The sequence below is a fragment of the Balaenoptera physalus genome, assembly GCF_965194825.1.
Source record: "Balaenoptera physalus genome assembly, chromosome: 6".
Taxonomy (NCBI): Eukaryota; Metazoa; Chordata; class Mammalia; order Artiodactyla; family Balaenopteridae; genus Balaenoptera; species Balaenoptera physalus.
The window spans coordinates 42,316,956-42,338,306 of NC_138885.1; positions in this window are offsets into that span (position 1 = coordinate 42,316,956).

The following is a 21,351-nucleotide window of genomic DNA, read 5'->3' on the forward strand; positions in this document are numbered from 1 at the left end:
GAAATATATGTCCCGACATAGTGACTTCATTCATAATCACCAAATCTAGAAAAAGGTCAAATGTCTGTCAACTCATGTACAATAAAATACTCTTCAGCAATATTAATGAATGAACTACTGATGCATGTAACAATGTGGATGAATCGACAAAACCTTAAGCTGAGTGAAAGAAGCCAGGCACAAAAGACTGCATACTCTGTGATACAGTTTATACTGTATTTCCCTTATGGAATAGGCACAACTATAGGAAGAGGACTCAATGTCTGCCAGGGGCCAGTAGTAAAAGGAAGTCACTGACAGAAAAATCCACAGGAAAACTTTTTGAGGTGCTGGGAATATTCCATTTTCTATATTATGGTTGTGGCGGTGATTACATGGCTGTATGCATTTGTCTAAGTTTATTAAAGCACTTACTTAAAGACAGTGGATTTTAAACTGCATTTAAATTGTACTTTCAATACATTTGACTTAAAAAAGGAAAAAGAAACTACATTGAGAGCTCCCACTATGAGAAGAATGCAGTAGGTTGAGATAGGAATGCTCTCCCTGAAAGAATTTTTAAAAGCTGAATGTATTTCAAACATTATTTTTACAGACATGAACTTTTATTTATTTATTTATCTTTAAAATTTTATTTATTTATTTATTTTTGGCTGCGTTGGGTCTTCGTTGCTATGGGCGGGCTTTCTCTAGTTGAGGTGAGCAGGGGCTACTCTTCGTTGCAGTGTGCGGGCTTCTCATTGCGGTGGCTTCTCTCGTTGCGGAGCATGGGCTCTAGGCGCATGGGCTTCAGTAGTTGTGGCACTTGGGTTCAGTAGTTGTGGCACTTGGGTTCAGTAGTTGTGGCACTTGGGCTCAGTAGTTGTGGCTCGCAGGCTCTAGAGCACAGGCTCAGTAGTTGTGGTGCACAGGCTTAGTTGCTCTGTGGCATGTGGGATCATCCTGGACCGACCAGGGCTCGAACCCATGTCCCCTGCATTACAAGGTGGATTCTTAACCACTGCACCACCAGGAAAGTCCAGGCATGAACTTTTAAAGAAACAAAAATTAGATGAACAAAAAGCCCAGAAAGCAGAGAATGTCTCCAAGGGGACTTCATGTTCATCAGATATTTTTACCTTGAGGAATTTACTGAATTGTGGGCATTTTCAAGTCATAGGTTGATGTTCTAGCTTACCTGAAACTTACTTGTTTGGAGTAAAGAGAAATCAGCTAAACTCTTAAAGTTCAAGCATCACAGGAGTAACAATTTTAAAATTTGAGAAGCCTCATCACTAGACTAGTGTTCCCTAAAACATACTGTAGAATTTCAAGACTGCAGAAGGACTGGGAAGTTATTTACAAGTTTCTAAAAAGCAGCAAAAGTTTTCCCAGAGTCTTATAGACTCTGCTGGGTTGGGAAACTCTAGAGGGTAAAACTCAGTTTGCTGTAATCTCATCAAGATAAAGACAGAGAGAAAAATCCAGGCTTTCAATCAAATCTCAAGAGGGACAGGCCCAAGAAACAAAGCAAACGAAAGATAGAATGAGTCAGTAAAGCTACAACCAAGTTCTGCAACAAATCAATTACGATTTCATTGAGGTGTCAGCTTTTTCCTATCTGTGTAGCAGAGGGAAGAAGTAGAGAGTAACAATATCTTGAACTTCTGTGTTTCCTTTATACATAATATCTGTCATAGTATACAAAAATATTATATACTAGACCTGAGAAGGGGCAGAGACTTAGGCAAAAAAAAAATCAAGAGAAAACAGAAGACATTTACCAACAGATTACATAGATGTTAGAATTTACAAGCATATACTTTAAATATTCATGATTACTGTTTAAGAGAATAGAGAATAAATATTAAAAAATAAGTAAAGGGAAAGAGATTTCAACAGAATATTAAAACATATAAAAACAGAAAAACATTCTATAACTGAAAAATACAATATCTGTAATTTAGAACTAAATGGGTGGATTGAACAGCAGACTGCAAGTAGAAAAACACAGGTTTTTGTAAACTGAGAGGTCAATAGAAAATATAAAAACGTATGCAGAGAAAGAAAAAAATAAGAAAAAGAAAAAATAACAGAGCATAAAAGTCATGTAAAACATGTTTAAAAATTCTAATATACCTGTAATGAGAGTCACAGAGGAAGAGGAAAAAAAAAATGGGGCAAACTATTTGCAGAGATAAAGGCAAAGGATTTCAAATCTACTGGCAGATATCCATTTATAGATTTGTGAAGATTAGCAAAATCTAAGAAGGATAAATACCAAGAAAAACCACACCAAGAAGATGACAGAAAAACATTTTTAAAAAATCTTAAAAGTAACTAGAGAAAAAGTAGATACATTATTTTAACAGGTGCAACAAAACAGAGAGATGACTAATCAACATAAATTATGAAAGACAAAAGAGTGGAACAACATCTTACTGCTCACAGAAAATAAATGCTAACCTAGATATCCATGAAAATATTCTTGTGAAAGAGAAGGTAAACAGAGGCAATTTATGACAAATAGATAATTTGCCACTATCAGGCTTTCACTAAAAAAAATGCTAAATCTACAGGCAAAGGAAAACGTCCTAAACAAAAACATAAAAATGGGGGAAGGAAAGAAGGATTTTTAAAAAGGTGAATATGTGGCGAAATATAAATAATTAGCAATTATACAAAACAATAACTGTAAGGCTTTATGTGATTTTAATTATAAATAAAACTAACATGTTTGACAACAATACTGTAAAATGTTGGGAATTTGTGGAAGACAGACTGTAAATGCTCTGATGTTCTAGCAGTATTTTACAGATAAAGTAACTATTTTGATAGTGAAAATCAATACCAAATATTGTTACCTAGAGTAACCAGTATGAGAATAATTAAAAAATTATAATGACATAATTGAAGAAAAATAAAAAAAGTTGGTTAATCAAAAAGAAGGCAAGAGAACAATTACAAAGTGAAAATTAAGTGAGTCTGAAAATTAATAGTATGATTGTGGGTATATATAAATAATAATTGAAATATAAATGGACTAAATACTTCAAGTAAAACTGTGGGATTTTCAAATGTACTAAAAATATACATATAATTTGCTTACAAGATGTAGGGAGAGAGAAAGTTTGAAAGTGAAAGCATAAAGAACTTACTATTAATAACCAAAGGAAATATTGTATGGTGCTACTAATATCAGACAAACACACCTAGAGTCAAAAGCATTATAGAAATAAAAAGGACTATTTCATCATAAAGGGGTCAATCCAATTTTTAAAAATATTAAATATATTGCACCCAATAACATACAGTCAAAATATATAAAACAAAAATTTAGACAACTGAAATGGGAAATAAATGAATCTACAATAATGGGAGAGGTTTTTTTTTTTAACATCTTTATTGGAGTATAATTGCTTTACAATGTTGTGTTAGTTTCTGCTGTATAACAAAGTGAATCAGCTATACGTATACATATATCCTCATATCCACTCCCTCTTGCATCTCCCTCCCACCATCCTTATCCGACCCTTCTATGCAGTCAGAAAGGACAGAGCTGATCTCCCTGTGCTATGCAGCTGCTTCCAACTAGCTATATATTTTACATTTGACAGTGTTTATACGTCAACGCCACTCTCTCACTTCATCCCAGTTTACACTTCCTGCTCCCTGTGTCCAGAAGTCCATTCTCTATGTCTGCGTCTTTATTCCTATCCTGCCCCTAGGTTCTTCAGGATCATTTTTTTTTTTTTTTTAGATCCCATATATATGTGTTAGCATACAGTATTTGTTTTTCTCTTTCTGGCTAACTTCACTCTGTATGACAGACTCTAGGTCCATCCACCTCACTACAAATAACTCAATTTCATTTCTTTTTATGGCTGAGTAATATTCCATTGTATATATGTGCCACATCTTCTTTATCCATTCATCTGTCAATGGACATTCAGGGTGCTTCCATGTCCTGGCTATTGTAAATAGTGCTGCAATGAACATTGTGGTACACTTTTTGAATTATGGTTTTTTCAGGGTGTATACCCAGTAGTGGGATTGCTGGGTCACTTGGTAGTTTTATTTTTAGTTTTTCAAGGAACCTCCATACTGTTTTCCATAGTAGTTACAGGGCAGGAATAAAGACGTAGACATAGAGAATGGACTTGAGGACACAGGGTGGGAGGGGGAAGCTGGGGCAAAGTGAGAGTAGCATCCACATATATACACTACTGAATGTAAAATAGTTAGCTAGTGGGAAGCAGCAGCATAGAACAGGGAGATCAGCTTGGTACTTTGTGATGACCTAGAGGGGTGGGATAGGGAGGATGGGAGGGAGACTCAAGAGGGAGGGGATATGGGGACATGTGTATGCATATGGCTGATTCAGTTTGGTGTACAACAGAAACTAACACAGCACTGTGAAGCAATTATACTCCAATAAAGGTCTATTAAAAACAAACAAACAAACATTGCATCCTAGCAAAAGTTGTGTTCTATTTCTCTAAGGATACAAAATCTTATTAAGATACAATTTTTAAAGATTTAAATAAATGGAGCACCATATAATGAATGTAGATTGGAATGGAAGATTCAATATGTTAAAAAATGTCCTTTTGTGTCAAATTAATCTATGATTTCAACCCAATTTTTCTCAAAATATAATTGAGTATTTTTGTGGAAACTGAAGCTGACTCATAAATCCAAATGAAAATACAAAAGGCCAAGAATAGAAAGGCAATGATATAGAAGATGAATAAAGCTAGAGATTTCTCACTACCAGCTATCAAGCATTAATAAAAAGCTTTAGTAACTACTATTAATTAATATAGCAGGGCTTTAGCCAAAGGACAAAAAAACAGCCAGTGGAATAGAATAAGAAGGCCAGAAACAGATGAATATATATCCAGTCACATGATTTATGACAAATGTGGCATGGAGTTTAGTGGAGATAAGATGTTGTTTTCTCAGTAGATGGAGCTAAGTTGATTATTTATCCATATGGGAAAAAATGAATTTAGACCCTTTCTTACAGCAAATACACAAAGATATTCCATATAGATTGTAATTCTTAATGGGAATGTAAAGCAATTAAATTTTAATCAAAAACATAGAAGAACACCTTCATGACTTCGGAGTAAGCAGAGAATTTTTAGCAGAACCCCAAAATGCTAACCGTAAAATAAAATATTAATTAATTAGAATATGTTTAAGAATTTATGTTAATTTAAAGTATTAATGAGTGAAAGACCATATATGGGTTTGAAGAATGTATGTGCAAAAAAACATATATCTTACTAAAGATGTGTTATATTGTGTACAAAAGATATAAAAGACTAATAATTTATAAGAAAAATACAGCCCATCTTTTAAAAAAATGGGCTAATGGCTTGAACACTTAACAAAAGAAATATTTCCATATCCAGTAAAAGTAAGAAAAAGTATTTAATTTCATTGGTTATTACTGAAATGTTAAATAAAACTATTTAATGTCCCACTACCTACCCACCAGGAAGGCTGAAATTAAAAAGAAAGAAAATGTTATGTGTTAGCAAGAATGTGGACCAATTGAAAATTCTGATAAGCTACTGGTGGAAACACATTAGTAGAAGTTCTGCAACAGTTTGCCATCATCTGCTTTAGCTAGTCAAATACACTGTATGACTTAGTTTATCAATCTACGTGGGCTGCCATAACAAAATATCACAGTCTGGGTGGCTTGAACAATAGGAATTTTTTCCCTCACAGTTCTAAAGAGACTGAAAGTCTAAGGTCAAGTTAGTGAAATCTCTCCCCTTGGACTGCAGACAGCTGTCTTCTTGCTGTGTGCTCACATGGCCTTTCTTTGCCACGTGCAGGTGGAGACTGAGAGAGAGGTGAAGGGGCAACGTTCTCTGGTGTCTCTTAAAAGGATACCAATCCTTTTGGATCAGGGCCCCACCTTATGACCTCACTTAACCTTAATTACTTTCTTAGAGGTCCCGTCTCCAAATACAGCCATACTGGGGATTAGGGCTTCAGCATATAAATTTTGGGGGAACACAAACATTCAGTCCATAACATTCTGCCCCCAAAATTCATATCCTTCTCACATGTAAAATATATGAATTCCATGACAATAGCCCCGAAATTCTTGACTCATTCCAGCATCAACTCTAAAATCTAAAGTCTAAAGTCCCAACTAAGGTGAATCATGGGTAAGACTTGAGATCCAATTCATCCTGAGGCAAAATCCCACTCTAGTTGTGATTTTGTCAAACCAGACCAGTTATGTGCTTCCAAGATACAATGGTGGAAAAAGCATAGGCAGTCTCTAAAAGGGAAAAATTGTGAGGAAGAAAGGGGTTATGGGTCCTAAGTAAGTCTAAAACCTAACAAGGCAAATCCATCAGATATTGAAGCTCCAGAAAAATCCCTTTTTGTTGGATGCCCCCACCTTCTAGGCCTCACCTCAACAGCCAAAGATGGGGGTCAAGCCCCCGTGGTTCTATGAATAAGATGAGATATCACTCCTGTGATTAGATTATGTTATATGGCAAAGGTGAAGGGATTTTTTGGACAGAAGTAAGGCCTCTCATCAGTTTACTTCAAGTTAATAAAAAGTGAGAATATTAAGTTTGTGCAAGATCTAATCAGATGAGCCCTTTAAAAGAAGGTCTAGCAGTCAGAGTCAGGAAGAAGTCAGAGAGATTTCACATGTCAAACGTGCTCTCCCATTAGCCCTGATGAAGAAAACAGTCACATTTTGGAGAGAGTCACATGGTAGAGAATATGGGCACCTGTTCAGAGCTGAGGGCTTCAGCCCTATTACTGCAACAACTGAATCCTGGCAACAAATGAGCTTGGAAGAGGACCCCAAGCCTCAGATGAGATCACAGCCCTAAATGACACCATGATTTCATCCTAGTGAAAACCTGAGCAGAGGACCCAGTTCACCCACAGCAGGAATCCTGACCACAGAAACTGTGTTCTAACCTAGCAGACTGTGACTTGTGTTCCTTTAAACCCCTAAGGGTGTAATAATGTGTGACACAGCAATAGAAAACAAACACATATGACTTCCCACGTATCTTATTAATAAAGAGATCAAATCTAGTCTAAGATGTATGCATATTTTCTGAAACCCCAACACTGAATATGTGCAAAAAAAATATTAAAGAAATTCATGAACACAGACCTGCAACACACAGGTTTTAAAATTTATTGTTTTGCTCAGTTAAGAATAAGTAGGTGGAATAAAAGTGTTGATACAGCTTTCCACCATGCCTAATACAATATCTTAACTTACACTGTACAATGAACATTCATCAAATATCAGAATTCAGAAGAAGGTCATTGCTTACTCTAACGTACTAAAAAAGCATAGTGACGACAGTGCATATTTTATCAGCACTTCATGACCCTAGTTGATTCCTTAAAACATTGCAGCAACGTCCAAAAAAGCAAATTTTACTTTTTTGACAACTTGTTTTCTGATTTTTATTATTGAATTTTTCTAGAAATAAGTTATTATATCAAATTTTAATTATTCCTTAATGCTATTTCAAAAAAAATTAGGTTAATGGAATGATTCTTCTGAAATGGATCTGGTAGCTACCATTATTAAAATCACTTAAAAATTCACATTTCCAATAAGTAAAATCTTGTCACATAATGTTCAAGGATTTTTTAAAGAAATAGGAAACAAACTGTTTTCTGGTGGTACAAACCATAAGGAACAGGGTGGCAAGAGGCAGAATATTAGCATGTCCGAGAAAATATGTATATTTTGTAAACAAATGATCAATTCACAATATAAACTCCAGAAAATAAAGCTTGACAAAATACTCCTGTTTGTGGAAACTATAAGGAGCACGTCAAATGCCATATAGAGATCAGGATTTTTTAAAAAATGATAAACACCAATGTGAAGCTTGATTTTAAAACTTTCCCCTAGGACAGATCAGATGGATAGCCTAAGCCTAAGCTATGTCCTTTTGCACTTTTAGACCCTAATTCTGAAATGTGAGCTCTCTAGAAGTAGTGCTTATCTGGTTCTGATAAGGGACCTTTCTTCCCCTGTGTCTAAGTGTTGTTATCATAAGGGAAGAGTCTTATGAGCCTATGTGTGGTGTGTGAACCAGTAGCACCTGGGAGCTTGGTAGAAATGCAGGCTCTCAGGCCCTGCCTCAAGCTACTGAGTCAAAATACGCATTTCTACAAAATCCCCAGTAGCTCTGCACACACTAAAGCAGTAGCTCACAATCCTGGTTGTACACAAGAACCACCAAGAATCTAAACCACACAACCAAACAAATAAAACCAAAATATACACAAACAACAGCAAACAACAACAACAAACACCTAACTAATGTTCAAATCCCACTCCAGAACAATTAATTAAACTACAATTTAATTGGTCTAGCATTGGATTCTGGCCATGTGGATATTTTAAAGTTCTGCCAGGTGATTCTAATGGGCAGAAGTGTTCTGAATCAATGTTCATGACCCTCTAGGTAGAGAACCCAGCTATGTCCATGAACATTTCCCTCTTAGATAATGGGTTTCTGTATCTGAGCCACAGTCCAAGATCAAGGCCTTCTTACTTTATGGACAGTCCAGACACCAACTTCTTGCTTGAGCTTTAAATAGTAACTTCCCTGGGACTCCCTGTTGCCCTCCTTTTTTTGTCCATCAGAAAATAAGTTATCACATATTCTTGAAATTAACTGCTATCCTGGAATATAATTATATATTTCCAGACACTGCCTACACCATGGACTTTCTTTCACTATCTATAAACAATAGCAAAGAAGAATTAAGTCTAGACTTTGGCCCTACCCAGACCCTTCTCATGCCCCTTCTTCAGTAATTAGCTCAGATATTTATTCCATGTGCTAGAAGATGATCATCTAGTTTTACTTTTCCTCTTCTGTGTTTTTGTTTTCTTATACTGTTATCTTAATTGCTGAGTATAGGTTATTTATGAATCACATCATTGTTTATTACTTTACATGCCTTAATTGCTTAATTCATCTCTCCAGCAAAAGTACCATTGTTGGTATTGGTTTGGAATCCAATGCCTAATCATGAAAATTGATCATTCTTCCTTGATAATCAATGAATTAAATACTTTATAATATTTTTTTTTAAAAAAATGAATCTCTTTCTTCTAGTCTTCTGCAAGTGCTCATTCCTTACAGGCAAAGAAAAAACATACTCCATTAACTCCGTAGGTAAAATATTTTGTTTCTATTTCAAAACAATTGGCCAAATGTGTGATCAGAGGGCCTGCCCTGAGATAGTGGATGATTGCACTGTGATTCTGCACAATTGGTCCATATATGGGGAACAATAACAAGAAAACCACCCCACCATGTCAGATGTTAGGGCTGACTTAAACTGAAGAAAAATGAACCTACATAAGTAATGAGATAGCGTCTTTTACTTACAAGAGGCTGCAAAGACAGGCACTGATGATGTAGAGTCAGCAAGATAAATAAATCATCCTCCCTACCTTTTAGAAGCTCCTAATTTAGGGGATAAGACCCATAAATAAAATATTCAGTAACTTTAGATAACTTAAGATAGCAAAACTATATTCCATGGAAAGTAAACACAAACTTTGGCAAACATCCCTACCAAAATATAAGGTTTAGATTAGGAACTGAATAACAAATCCAACTAATGATCTTTCCCCTACAAAACTCTAAAGCCTTGTGGTTTATGGTACATTAGTAGAAGACTGAGAATATATGCATGGTAATCAAAATTTTAATGTTGGCATTTGTGAATCTATTATAGTTTAAAAGAGAAACTCTGGTTCAGATTGCCTGGATTTGATAAATCCACCACTTATTAGCCGTGTGTCCATGGGTGAGTTTCTTAATTTATCTGTGCTTATATTTCCTCAAATGTAAAATAGATATATCTGTAAAATAGACACTTCTTGGGATTGTTTTAAGGTTAAATGGATTAATATATGTAAAGACCTTAGAATTATACATGACATACAACAAGGGCTATAAAAAATATTTGATATTTATCCTTGTTATTATCTAGTAGAAATAATGAGTACCAACATTACCATAGAATTCTTTACTTCTTCCTACAAAACCCTCATTTTTGGTAATATCTTGAAAATTATTTTCCTATTAACATTAAAGACTACTAACACTCCTTATAACATTAAAATAGTGTTTCTCTAAGCAAATCACATAACAACATAATATTATTTATATTGTAATTGAATTTCCATAAAAACTTGATAAATGTACATGCTGGAGAGTCAAACACAGGACTGGTATCGTAATGCACAGATATCTGAGATGGAAATGTGAATGAATTAAGACATGCTCAGAAACATAAATATATAAAAATAAAACCTGTATAAATAGGAAAATGCTTTAGAAAGTTTCAGGGTTTCTTATTTCAAAGGTTTAGGCTCAACAATACAGAAGACCACACTGGAAGTAGCATTATTTGGCATAATAGAAAAAAAAGAAAAAATTCTCATAATTTATCCATGCAGGTCCTGCCCTTTTTGACACCTTAAAAGCCTCTGACAATTTTTCCTAATGTACATTCTTGGGTAATGTTGCAATAGTACAATTTGAATCTTTAGATTTGATGACCAGTATTTTATCTTAGTTTTCTTTGTGTCAAGTTCAGTATGGTGGATGAGCTAACCTCATTATAAGCTACATTATCAAAAGGTGAAAGTAGTTGGAAGGCTGCTTTGTAAAATACATGAGCTATTCAAATGCCAAGGATGAATTGTGTGGACAACTCATAAAGCAAGGGAACCTTAACATTACCTGAGACTGTTTTGGAGAAAACAGGTGAAAGTGAAGGAATACCTCCCCTGGTCAAGAAAATGGTTGCATTTTAATACAATAATAGGTGTGATCATCAATATGGATGGCAGCGAGTGTTGTATAAAAGTTGAAAGGATGAAACCTGTACTTTGGGGCTTCACTTAAACATCGTCCCATATGTCAAACTGTGGAATTAAGAAACCATTGGCTGTATCTTGATTTTGACCTCTCTTTTCTCCATTACTTGGCCTTGTCATGCATCCAAATTATCGTAGGTAATGCCCAGCTGTTTTCCTTAACATCTCACTGGCAAATGCCTTTGTTATCCTTTTACACCCTTACCAAACATAAATGGGAAAGGAAAAAGAGAGTTTAAAATAGTCATTTAACGCTCAGCTTTTCCAAGGTGACCCCTTCAAAGCTCAGAATATTTGTAGTAACCAAAGTTTACAGCTCACTCCTGTTACATATTGGCTATGTGTCAGATGCGGTTCCTCTTCGCTTCTCATGTCTACATTACAGGACCCAGGCTGAAGAAGCAGCTGCATCCTGGGACATACTGCTCCCAAGGCAGAAGAAAAAGAGTGCTGAACCACTGCATGGCTCAGCTCAGATATGGAGTGAGCATTTCAGCCTTTATCGCAATGACCAGATTAAATCAGATGGCTGTGCCTCATGTCAATGGGTCATGGACATAAATGCCACCCAGGGGGATTCACCTTCATTCACATGACAATAGGAAGATATGCACAGTCCTCTTACTGATGGGAAGCCAGTAATTGGGAACAATAATACAATCTATTATATCTCACCCTCTTAATTATATATATTCACTCACTTTCTATCTGCACACAAAATAAACACATTCTACCCCCAAAGAAGGCATCCCAACCAACCATGACATTAGACACCAGTACAAGGTCGTATGCTTGTCTCTACATCATGAGTATAGCTTCTCGATTCAAAAGTGTGTGAACTACAAAGACAAGTTATTTGCTCCCTGCACACCAAATATTTAGTAGTGGAACAGGGACATATTAGTCTCAATAAACACTGCATTAGGAAAGGAGAATGGGAAGCACAAAATAACTGGTACATAGGAAGCCTGAAATTATTTCAGGAACATTTTTGAGTGCCCACCTACTTCAGGGATAGGGAATCTTCCAGGATTAGTCCTCAGTTCCTCTTTATGATTATATCACCAGGTTCTCTCGGTTACAGTTCCACCTCAAACAGATCCTTCCTTTTTCAACCTCCTTGGACACATCTAAAGAAAGTGTTAAATTGTATACCCTCCTTGGGAGCTAATTAGTATTAATAGATGTATCCTGCCTATAGTAGGGTGGGAGATCAAGGTCATTTTAAGTCTCACATTTTGTTTTGGGTTTGTTTTGCTGTATTTTGGATTTTGGTCCAGTCTAGGAGTTATTTCAGCAGTACAAACTTCTAACTTCTAGAATCTTCAACTATATGATCCTAATAAGCTCCATGTTCCAGTGAATATGTCCATGATTCTTTTTGAAATGCACCTTTCTCTCCCTAGACTTAACTGTCAATACCTTGAGATTATCAGGTTTCAGCAGAGAACCTGTTTGGTTTTTGTTTTTGTTTTTTCTGTAAGCCACTTTGTCCAATGGAAAGATTTTCTGAAAGCCAATTTAATCCCTTCATGGAGTTTAACTGAGGAGTTGATTTGATCTTTGCCCTAGGCCAAACTTCAGTCAGCCTTTGTTATTCAAAGCATTTCTCAATTTTATTTTTACTGGTTGAAGAAAATAAAACAGCTGCATCTTTTGAACCTGTAAATTTTGAAATTTCTAGATATACTTTTTCCTTTCATTATTTTTAAACCTTAGTTTTCTAAGCTCATGTTTTTCTTTTAATAACATTTTAATGCTGCCAAAAGCAAACAAGTCACATCAGTCACATTTTGTTTTCCAACTTCTTCATCTAAAACTCCAAGTTTGTTAAGTACGTTATCTGTCTTTCAAGTTATTGCATGAAGCAGATTTACCAGCTATACCACCACTCCACAAAGTTTCATTTTTCCAGTCTCTTTTTTTTTTTAACATCTTTACTGGAGTATAATTGCTTTACAATGGTGTGTTAGTTTCTGCTTTATAACAAAGTGAATCAGCTATACATATACATATATCCTCATATCTCCTCCCTCTTGCGTCTCCCTCCCACCCTCCCTATCCCACCACTCTAGGTAGACACAAAGCACCGACTGATCTCCCTGTGCTATGTGGCTGCTTCCCACTAGCTATCTATTTTACATTTGGTAGTGTATATATGTCCATGCCTCTCTCTCACTTCATCCCAGCTTACTCCTCCCATTCCCTGTGTCCTCAAGTCCATTCTCTATGTCTGCGTCTTTTTCCTGTCCTGCCCCTAGGTTCTTCAGAACCATTTTTTTTTTTTTAGATTCCAGATATATGTGTTAGCATACAGTATTTGTTTTTCTCTTTCTGACTTACTTCACTCTGTATGACAGACTCTAGGTCCATCCACCTCACTACAAATAACTCAATTTCATTTCATTTTATGGCTGAGTAATATTCCATTGTATATATGTGCCATATCTTCTTTATCCACTCATCTGTCGATGGACACTTGGATTGCTTCCATGTCCTGGCTATTGTAAACAGAGCTGCAATGAACATTGTGGTACATGACTCTTTTTGAATTATGGTTTTCTCAGGGTATATGCCCAGTAGTGGGATCACTGGGTCATATGGTAGTCTTGGGTCACAAATCAAGCCTTGGTAAATTTAAGAAAACTGAAATCGTATCAAGTATCTTTTCCAACCACAACGCTATGAGACTAGATATCAAGTACAGGAAGATATCTGTAAAAAACACATGGAGGCTAAACAATACACACTACTAAATAACCAAGAGATCACTGAAGAAATCAAAGAGGAAATCAAAAAATACCTAGAAGCAAATGACAATGAAAATACGATGACCCAAAACCTATGGGATGCAGCAAAAGCAGTTCTTAGAGGGAAGTTTATAGTAATACAATCCTACCTCAAGAAACAAGAAACATCTCAAATAAACAACCTCACCTTACACCTACAGCAATTAGAGAAAGAAGAACAAAAAAACCCCAAAGTTAGCAGAAGGAAAGAAATCATAAAGATCAGATCAGAAATAAATGAAAAAGAAATGAAGGATACAATAGCAAAGATCAATAAAACTAAAAGCTGATTCTTTGAGAAGATAAACAAAATTGATAAACCATTAGCCAGACTCATCAGGAAAAAAAGGGAGAAGACTCAAATCAATAGAATTAGAAATGAAAAAGGAGAAGTCACAACTGACACTGCAGAAATACAAAGGATCATGAGAGATTACTACAAGCAACTATACGCCAATAAAATGGACAACCTGGAAGAAATGGACAAATTCTTAGAAAAGCACAACCTTCTGAGACTGAACCAGGAAGAAATAGAAAAAGAAGAAAGACCAATCACAAGTACTGAAATTGAGACTGTGATTAAAAGTCTTCCAACAAACAAAAGCCCAGGACCAGATGGTTTCACAGGAGAATTCTATCCAGTCTCTTTTAAGAGTTTCTGCACTTCCAACCCCAGAGCTCTGGAGCCAATGTCATATACTTTAAGATTTTTGCCATGGCTGTGTCCCATTTATAGGTACCAATTTTTATATCAGTATCTCTTCCTAGGTATGTTGTGACCAACAACAAACTACACATGTAAAGACTGTAAATGTAAAGATTTAAAGAATGTAAAGATTTAAAGGTTTAAAGAATGTAAAGATGTCTTGCTTGCATTGTATCTAAGTTGGAAATCATCTCTGGTTCACTTGTCTTTTTTGCGTATGATGAAAGGAGCAATCTGAAGGAGTTATACAGGCAGAAGGAACAATCATCATCTAGGATATGCCACTCTCACGGCACAAAGAAAATGAAATCACCTAATAGTTCTTAAAGCTTCTGCTCAGACACAATGGATGCCAATTCTGGTCACATTCAATTGGCTAAAAAAAGGCACATGACCAAATCCCCCAAATGGGCTGGAATCCCATGTGCCTGTTTGGTCAGAGATAAGCAAATGATTTCAAATAGTAACACAATCTATCATAGCCCATGGTTTCAAAATTAATGTGAAACAATGTTAACACTAGATCCGAAGTTTCCAGGCAGGATGAGTGAGTGTGTGTGTGTGTGTGTGTGTGTGTGTGTGTATTTTATCTATTTATATAATAGACAACTATTAACCCTTTTAAGAATATTATAATCAAGTTGAAAGCTTAATAAAAATATGCTTTTATGTTTGTGAGGAAAGGTCAATAATAAAAAGAAGACAAATTGTGAAATCAAACAAAAAATCTGGGTGCTATATGATACCCTTGAAAGGGAGTCATTCAAACAATTATTATATTACTTGCAATAGATTAAGGTTTATTGTTTCCTCATGCTAGGATAGTGAAATTGCAGACAAGTATGTAGTTGAAACTGTGTGACTCTCAAAACAAAGAAAAAAATAGAATCATTCAGAATTAACAAAGTTAAAAACTCAAAACTCCCCACCTTTGGTGATAAAATATGTATGAATCTTGTATTTGGGGATTTAAGAATTAAATGATACATTTAATAATTGATAAGTCAAAAAAATTGATTTTTTACAGAAAATCTTACAAAATTCAAATGTTTAAGATGTTAAAAAATGTATACACTGTGTCACCCAAACAGATGTGCCATAGAAATAGAGCATTCATATCTGGATTAAATGAATCTTGTCCCAAGTAAAGGAACTGCAGAACTCTCTCATTCCTGTACCAGCTGCCTCAGCTGTTAACAATGTTAGCAGCTAATGGAAAAGGTGACTTAGAAGCCTGAGTGTGGGGGGAATACCTGTGGGGCTTATTCTACCCTTGATAACCACCACAAAAAGTAGTCTTCACGTATTAAACACAAACTGAATGTAGAATCCAACAAAAGAGCATACTCAATTATAGCAAATTAGCATCTGAGTATATGTAATCACAGAGTTCAGACCAGAGTTATTAAGCTGTCCTTTGTAGCACACTAACAATGATTGAAAATGATCTCATAGTATAATGTAAGGGGTTTTATGAATGCACAGTGGCATCCTTTATAATGTTTTGATGCTGACACTGGAATTTTACAGAATATTTCCACACATGCAGGCCTGCGAGGAAAGAGCAGGCTTCATCTTTTCCAAAGTACTTTCAGATCATTTAAAATTTTGCCATCTGACAAGGTTTGTATTCTTATGGCAATTCTAGATTTAGAAGAATAGAAGCATGAGTATTATCAATAGAGATGAAGTTCACACCACCTGGATCTTCAAAGACAATAACAACAACAACAATACTCTAAAGATTCCGAAGTTGAAGTAATGGTAGCCTCCATCAATTTTCCCCAAACGCCAAAATAAAAACTACATTTCTGGACATAGCAGGAAGAGAAGGTATGGGACTAAGAAGCCTGATTTGCTCTTGCAACCAACATGAAATGAACAGCTGCGACACTTAAGTGATGCTCCTCTGATACCGTCTCAAAGTTCTCACCTGGGCAGAGAGTCAATTCTAAACCCATTCAGAGATTAAAGGAATTAGTGGTTCCTCCTCCTACATCTTTAAGGGGACAAAGGAAAGCCATGGTCATGGGCTGGGAAACCTACCTGACATCTTGATACTGATGACACCTGTGTTGTTCTTTCCTCTGTAGTTTAGCCTCTTCTTTACAATACTGCAAGTCCCTTGAGAGCAGAAGTCATTTTTATGACATTCCTGCAAGGTAGAAAAAGCTCTGGAATCAGGCAACTTGGCTTTGAATCTTGGCTCTGCCACTTACCAGTTATGACTTTTCTAGTTTCCTCATCTGTAAATTGGATATAACCATTGTGCTAGATGTCTTTTTTCCCATTCTCCCTCCCCCTTTCTTCACTTTGCCTTCTGAGGCTGATCTTAAAGACTTGAATGAGCTCCTTTGCCCTCTGGCTTCTGGTTACCTTTAACCATTGGATTTTGGAGATTGGGTGGCAGAGGGAAGGGCACGAGGAGTGCTTTGCAGGGTCAAGAGGGCTGGTATATTTTGGCACCTGAAAGGTGTCCACCTCCACAACAGCCCTTTCTGACTTTAAATTTGGCAACCACTCTCTCCTCTTGCTCTTTAACAGCTGAGGGTGGCAGACCTACCCATGCCCCATGCAGAGTTTGGATTACCTAAACTCTGCCTGATCCTTTGAATTAATCTGTTTATTAATTAATTGAATAATCTTAATTTGAATGTGCCATCTGTTTCCTTTGAAGATGCTCACAGAGCATTACATTCCTCCCTAGATTTTTTTAAGATACTAAATATATAATGTGTTTTTATCCTTAATACCTAGGGAAATTGTTGACATACACTTATTATGTTTTCAATGAATCAATTAATTAATCAATTAAACCAAGTTTGGATAACATAGTTTGTTTTCAGAAATATCAGTAAAAGTTATATGCTAATGACGGATCCAAAGAATATAGCTTTTCCTCCTAAAAATAATCATCTGCATGTAGCCAATATATGTGCTCCACATCAAGAGGATCATTTATGGATTCTTAGATGAGGCCCATTTCTGTTTAATAAATTAGTCCAGAATTACTTGTGCAAAATTTATTAGAGAGTGTTCTGCCTTTATTCAGAAATCTTACCAAAATAGAACATCAGTATTGAAAATTCAAATCCATATTGACAACTTGTGATTGATTCTCATAAACTTTAAGGTCTGTGATATTTCATCCTAGTTTTAACTCAAGAGTCAGAGAACTCTGTCATTGCCATATTTAACCTCCAGTTTGGAAATCTTGTCTCAATTTTGAAAAATTACAAGTTTGTTCCTACTCTCTTATTACCTTGAATGACCAGAGTCATTACATGATTTCTTTCTTAATATCCTGTAGTAGATGCTATGTTTGCTTACTATCAAGAAAATTGACTAAGTGAAGTAAGCCAGAGAAAGACAAATATCGTATGATATGGCTTACCTGTAGAATCTAAAAAAAATTATATAAGTGAACTTATATACAAAACAGAAATAAGCCCACAGACATAAAAACCAAACTTACGGTTACCAAAGTGGGAAGGGGGTGGAGGGATAAATTAGAAGTTTGGGATTAACATAGACACACTACTATATATAAAATAGATAACCAACAAGGTCCTACTGTATAACACAGAGAACTATACTCAGTATTTTGCAATAATCTATAAGGGAAAGGAATCTGAAAAAAATATATACAAATATATATATAACTGAATCACTTTGCCGTACACCTAAAACTAATACAACATCATAAATCAACTGTACTTCAATAAAAATAATTAAATAAATTGGAAAAAAGAAAACAGAGTAAACTTTCAGAACTTCAGTTTTTAGTAAACATTTATGCATAATAAAAAATCTTCTGTCAAAAGCAAACCAGATTTTTCATAAAAGTTACATCTCATTCTTTTTTTGTCATAGCATTTTGTAACCACAAATGTATTATAGAAAAAAAGTCAACGAGACTCTCCCTTCTTCTAACATATTTCATTATCTGCTTTATAAGTCATTATGTGGAAAAATTATAAATGCTTTAAAAAAACCTTACAAGTAAAAGTGAGATACTAAAAACCCAAAGAAATTATAAAATAATTGCTTAAGTTATTTTTAAAAAGAAGTAATATCTTTAATCACAGGATGACTTGGATCACTGACAAAAATCTAAGATAAATCCTGTGGTCAAAATCCTTCATGACCACAGATGAACTGACAAAATCACTGAGATAACTGACTTGAGCTGAGAAAAGTGAAATTTATGTGTCAATAGAGAAACCAATATTTAATACATAAATTCTGCCTTTCACTGATGGAGACCTCCACCTTCAGTATTGATATGTTCCCTTTTGCCTAAAAACATGCTATCCATTGCTTGAAAGTTGGATGAAGTTCTTGAAAACAGAAGACATTTAATTGCATGAAAGCAACATCTCTTTCTAGCAGCACCTAGTCTTTCAAAATTCAAGAAAATACTCTAATTCATCATATTACAGCCAATGATCATCTTCACCCATCACTGTTTATATGCAATATGAGACAATTTTGTCTATTTATACCCCTTGGAGCTTTAACTGAATCTCTGAGACAAATATCATCAACGAGTTGTATAGAATCCACCAATCAATTTTTATCAATTCCCTGGTCAACTTTCAAGATAGACTTTACAATTAAAATATACAAGTACTTGAAAACTGGATACTGTGTTGAGAATATACAGTTGAAGAGGAAACAGTCTCTGTTTTTTAGGAGATGAACGCAGAAAAACTATACTAATTCCTATGATATAGGACATGTGCTAATAAATGTATTATTTTTTTCATGTGGCAGGAAATAACTCTTAGTATTTGTTTTGAGAGAACAATATATGCAGGATATGGCAGAGTTAAAGAATCAATAGGTTTTCAAAAAGTTGAGATGCTTTACCGGAATGGAGAACAGAATAATCAAAGTCACAGAAGCTGAAAAATGCACGGTATTAGAGAAACTAAGCAAGCATTTTTTACTACAGAATGTGTAGTAGGAAAGTGGCAGAAATGTAGAACATTTGATAAGGGCTTTGAAAGGTGTACTAAAGATTTTTAACTTTATTCTGCAGGCAATAGGAAGCCACCGAAGATTTTTTGAGCCGTGAAGAAACAGAGAAAAGGCAAGTTTATAGAAAATATCACTGACTAAGAAGAAAATTTATTGGAAGAAGAAGACTGTATTAGGAAAAGTAAACTCCTGTAATAAATAGATCCCATAATAGTGGATCAAACACAAGAGAACTTTCTTTCTCTTTCCTGTAACAGTGCAGGGCAGGCATTCCTGAGAGTGCTTAGGCACGGGGGAGTCTCTGCCACATTCACAGACACAGGCTACAGCGGCTCTTCCATCTTCAACATGTGGCTTTCAAAGACAGCATAATCATCTCTTTCCATCTTCAGTGAAGGGGGGAGGGAAAGCAAGAAGGAGAACACATGGGAATTTTTAGGTAAACAGATATGAAAGTGGCAGGCATCACGCCTCCAAATATTCCATCCTAGAGAGCTTAGTCATGTGGCCTGTTTAACTGAAGAGGAGGCTGGAAATTCAGTTGCCTGGCTGGGCAGTTACATCCCAGGGGCAAACTGATTACCATGGAAGAAAAAGAACACAGATTATCCTGAGCAACTAGCAGGCGGCACCACAGATACTAACAACTCCACTCTTTATGGGAAAGTGAGCCCAAAAAGGCTTTCCACCTCCTTGGTGACTTCTTTTGGTTTCTCCTTTCCAGTGGTTTTGTCAATGAAATTATCAACACTGCTTTCCAATCTCCCCAACTCTATTGTATCTCCCACCTCCCACCCAATCTCATGCTTAGAATAAAACTATATTGGCAATGATTTTTTTTGGATATGACACTAAAAGCACAGACAACAAAAACAAAAATAATCAAGTAAGACCAAATAAAATCTAAAAAGCTACTGTAGAAAAAAAACAAAAACAAAAACAACTATATCTGCAAAATCTGATTGAAGAAAAAAAAACTTTGCAATTAGACTCTCATGTCAAAGCTTACTAATGTGGTAAATTATATTATTGTATTTACAACATAGTACATTTTGTTATTGTCCCCAAATTATCCCTTATTCACCATAAAAGGGTTATTATACCTTGCAACCCATTTTCTAGCTATTTGCAGAATCTTCTTGTGGGATGTCACATGGATAAGGCATGGATATCAAGCTTACCCTGTGACTTTCTCTGACTAATAAAATATGAGATGATTAGACAGAAGGATTTAAGAGTCATATTACTGTTTCATACTGACCTTTCAACCTGGAATCTAAGTCAGAGACACAGAAAATGGACAATTGCAGACTGTAATATGGTAAGAAATAAATGTTTGTATAAATTTGATGGTGATTTGTTAATGCAACATAACCTGGCAAAAGCTGACTAACACATTAGAACAGCTCTCACTCTATAGGGTGAGTACATTGATATGTAAATTCTGCAATGTGAATTTCTTCATGGACATAACCCAAACTTAAGATATCACTCTTTGCTGAATAGAATAAACATTTCATTGACATAGCATTACTATGATACGTATTAAATAGAATGGATATAGCGGATGACAGAACAACATGAAAAGATTTCTCAAAGGAAAGCAATCTCATCTACTTATTCTTGAAGCATAGATAGCATTCTTCATTATTTCCGTTTATTTTCAAATTCTACCTGCCTTAAAGATGAATCAAAGTCCGAACTTACTCTACTCTTGTCATTTCTAGCCTGCCAGAGCTCTTCATACGCTGGTTTAATTGTGATTTATTTTTCCCAAAGACTTAGCATTGCAGCATCGTCTTTATTTCGATTCACTGACTTTCTCCCTCTCTATTTTTCCTATCTCACTCTAACTGGGTAAGTATAACACAGACTCTATCATGTCCTTTTCCTCGCAAATACTTTGCAACTCAGTCTCACTCTATTTCTTTCCACTGTAATCTGGTTCCTATGTCTATATTACCTCT